Source organism: Sturnus vulgaris, chromosome 5 (genome assembly GCF_052056855.1).
Source record: "Sturnus vulgaris isolate bStuVul1 chromosome 5, bStuVul1.hap1, whole genome shotgun sequence".
Lineage (NCBI taxonomy): Eukaryota > Metazoa > Chordata > Aves > Passeriformes > Sturnidae > Sturnus > Sturnus vulgaris.
The window spans coordinates 42847027-42850969 of record NC_142247.1 but is presented as its reverse complement, the minus strand read 5'-3'; the positions used below and the strand labels follow the sequence as shown (position 1 = coordinate 42850969).

The 3943-nt window shown below is 35.8% G+C and overlaps 1 long non-coding RNA gene across 1 annotated transcript; it reads right to left on the bottom strand.

The window, feature by feature from the left end:
- Positions 1 to 1014: 1014 nt before the first annotated feature.
- On the bottom strand, positions 1015 to 2444 carry LOC148223681 (uncharacterized). The gene is made up of 2 exons (XR_015804188.1): positions 2344 to 2444; positions 1015 to 2095 (listed from the first exon to the last, which is right to left on the bottom strand). It is a non-coding gene; the product is annotated as an uncharacterized LOC148223681 (long non-coding RNA).
- Between the last annotated feature and the right edge of the window lie 1499 nt (positions 2445 to 3943).

Below are 3943 nucleotides of genomic sequence, written 5' to 3'. Positions count from 1 at the left end.
GAAGCTGAGGGTAAAAGAAAAAAAACAAAAACAGGTAACACTTACAAAATATTTGAAAAGTGTGACCAGCAATGAATTAAACTGTTGAGATTGCTATGCTAAGTACTAAGGAAAGTGGAAGTATGAATATTAACTGTTCCTACTCATTGTATTGCTAAAGAAATACACTGAATGCTAAAGAAAGCATTGTGTACTCAGTAGTTTCATCTGGAGGTGGAAATTAGGAACCCGATTTGTTTCAAATCCATTGTTCCTGTGTTTGTTCTCCACTTTTTTTACAAACTAATGTAATTTTTTTTCTCTAGAATAACATCATGATAACATGCTGAATTGCTGCCCCAAAAGATTTTGCTCTCTGTCTAGATATAAAGTGGCCAAGAAACAAGAGTGGAATTTTTTCCTGCTGATTAAGCATCTGTCATTTCCATTTTTCTCACTTCTCCGCAGTTTTCCAAACTGTGTATTCCAGGAGTTACTGTGTTTTCTCTCAGCAACAGAAGCATTACAACCACAGCCAATGTCATGGATGCTAAAGACTCAAGCACATCCTACACAAGTGAGTCTTGACCCAATGATTCATTATGGACAATGAGAATTATCCCACACCACTGCAGGTGGTCAAGTTTTGCTCATGATAATGTGACTCTTGCTAGACTTGAAGACTTGTTGCATTTGTAACTAGAACCCTATTACCTTGACAGGATCATAATTCACAAGCTAATCAAAAATAGCTGATGACAGCATTTGCTGTTTAAGGAAGGAAATTGCCTTTAAAGGCCATTTCCACCCATCGGATTTCATTAAGTAACACCAAAACACATTTTTGTGAGCACCTTTTTGTGGAAACTTCACATCCTGCATCTTTCTAATGCACAAACTTCATTCTTTTACAAAGGGATGATGAGTGAGAAAAAGATATTTGATAGAAATTCCAGAATCTGTTTTTCTCATCCTCCCTTAAAATTTTCACAGTCAATGCTACAGCTGGAGCCAACAAGACACTGACTCAAAATATCTAGGATGATTGTATATTTATTACAGTCTTCATAACTTTTATTCTCACTGCATGGTACAAAACAATGAGATTTCAGTAAGAATCACCAGCAAAAATGTTACATTTATCATTTAAGATTCTCAGTTAGTTTTGAAAAGGTTAAAGGAAAAATTTGACGATTAATAAACATGGTTACGCAATATCTATAATACACCATGCTAACAAGCTGTATAAACTGTTTATATATTTGTATAGAAATCTAGACATAAGGGCTCATTGAAACACGAATTCAGTAGCACTGTACACTACCAACCTCCTTCTTGGAAAAAGTTACTTACTTATATAAAGATCAGTTTTTATTTTTGTCAAATCTTTGGATAACAAAAGCAGTGAGAAATTCCAGTCTCAATTACTCTTCTTCCACTCGGCTTCCCTTGACAGAAGTTAACCTAATACAGTTACACTACCTGTTAATCATAGTTTAAATCCTGCATAAACTTGCTTTATGAAATTTTGTGGTTCTTAGTTGAGAAAAAAATACTTTTGAAACCAAGAGGAATGCTGATATATCAGATTTGCAAACCATAGTCCTATAGTTATATGTAGTACAGTTGCTTGTTTGAAACCAGAAGCACAAAATAGCCCAAAATCTAAATCAGGAGTCTTGATTTAAAACGAAGATATGTACCAAAAGAGGCAAAGACTCAAGGACTTGCTTATTGTTTTCAACCTCTCAGATTGTTGTATGATTTCAGCTGTGGGTGCCAACACATTTTCTCAGTTGTTTGGTGGCTGCAGTGGGTGTGGGCTTGGTGGTCTCTGCTGGACAGATGGCCACAGCCAGAAACTGTCCCTGTAGCTGGCCGTGATTTGTGCATTTGTTCAGGAGCAGCAAGGCCATCAACAAAGTTGCTCCATCCTCTCCTGAGTGCATGTTAGTGACCCTTTCACTGGCTCTGCTCAGGCTTGATTTCTCCCATGGCAAAATTCACTGGAGGCAATTCATGGCAAGGCTTGCACTGATTTCACACCTCATGACTGTGTTATGCCCCAGCTTCAGAGACTAAAACTATCTTATGTTTTCCATCACATCACCAGCAACTGAAAAGGAAAGAAGGATATTAAATTAAGGGCCATATGAACAAAACTCCAGATGGGGTATGATCCTGTGCAGGTTCTTCCTTGGCTTCCCACCCTTCTAGTGTGACAGGGACACCCAGTGCTTTGAGGCCAACAGTACTTTGGCAGTATAAAAAAGTATAAAAAGCCCGATTTATACACAGCCAGCATTAATAGGATTAACCTGTTGAGCTGTCCATGTCTTACTAGTGGAAGTATTAATCACTTACTTGTACATAGCAAGGAAACACAGCTATGCCATTACTCCACACACACCAAGGCAGGTAATACATTGTTGAGATGGGATTCCTTCTGTCCAATGATCTGTTCTTTGTAAAAGAGAAAGAGCCCATTAGGAATTAATGTACTGCACATAGAAATGTCTGCTTGCATTCCTCTCTCACAGACGTGTGTTTGGCGCCTGGGGTATTAACTTTCAGACTTTGTTTCTTTTTACTGTATATTCGTCTGCGTACTGTTGCCTACAAATGGGGTGCAGTAGAAAAACAAGCTATGTTGCCTTTACCCTTTCCCATTTCTCTTGGATGAACAGGTCATTCATTCCTAAGATCATAAGTGACCTTAATAATTTCGTATAAGAGGTGCCATAATCTAACGACAGTTTGTGTTCAATTTTGGTCAGAACTATAACCCATATTAAGTTTCTATTTATAAGTAACAGGAGATGTTTTTTAATACTGCAGCAGCAATAAAACAAACAATATTGTAATGAAGTCTCTGGAAAACGAGATGATAATAATAAATGCTTAGACAAAAAATAAAGGCAAATTATTGTTGTTTAATAAATATGCAACTGCTTCCAAAAATATTACATCCTTATCTCATTCAGAGGTATATTATATGCTATTTTGATTAGGCATCTTGCATAAATTAAAAACAACTCTCATTTTGCAGACACAAAAATGAAAACTTTTTTCAGAAGGATCTTAGTCACAAACTATCTAAAAGATTGTTTTAATCGTGATGCAAAAAAAACAATGTGACCAACGACCACACAATTCTGAAAACTATTCATAAAACAGAAGTTACTGAATTCCTTCAGAACTAGTATATCCCTCACTTTATATCAATCCAGTATTTTTTTTTAATGTACCTGAGAATGTGTTTTGATTCTACATTTTTCTCTGTGTTCCAGTGTATTTTCAGTAGTTATACTCCTTTATTACTATTTTGCAAGAATAAACATGCAGTTTTCTATTTCTACACTAGTAGGTTACAATGCTCAATGCAGACATTAACAATTATGTAACTTGAAATATACATATATATATATATATATATATATATAAAACTTGTTTGGAAAACAGTAACTAACAACCACTAGTACCTATGCATAATGCATATTATATTCATGTGTGTAATGCATGTCATTCAATATTAAGCAAAAAATAATTTCAACAGCATGATGTAAGTGCTTGCACATTATAAAATAAAGGAAGTTGGAAAGAACACTTATGTGAATACTCTGCAGAAAAGAGCAAATGGCAGGAGAATACTTGGAGCAAAAGTAATTTCACCATCTTTTAACATGACAGCAGCTGTGTGTCCACACATGCACAGTCACTCAGTGCGGAAAAGCTGAGATTAAAAGCTCCTGTGCATGAATACATGTGGACAATGATGTTAACACTAGTCACTCAAAAGGGGATAAAGAGGCCGTGGGTGAAAAAAGGATGAGAATTTTGTTAGCACCATTATTCTCATGTATTCACTAGCACCAGACCTTGTAAGGCTTTGAGAGTAAAATTCCTTATTCTGTATGCATGGTCAAAAGAGATTCACAAAGACCATAATAAACATGTTAGATCC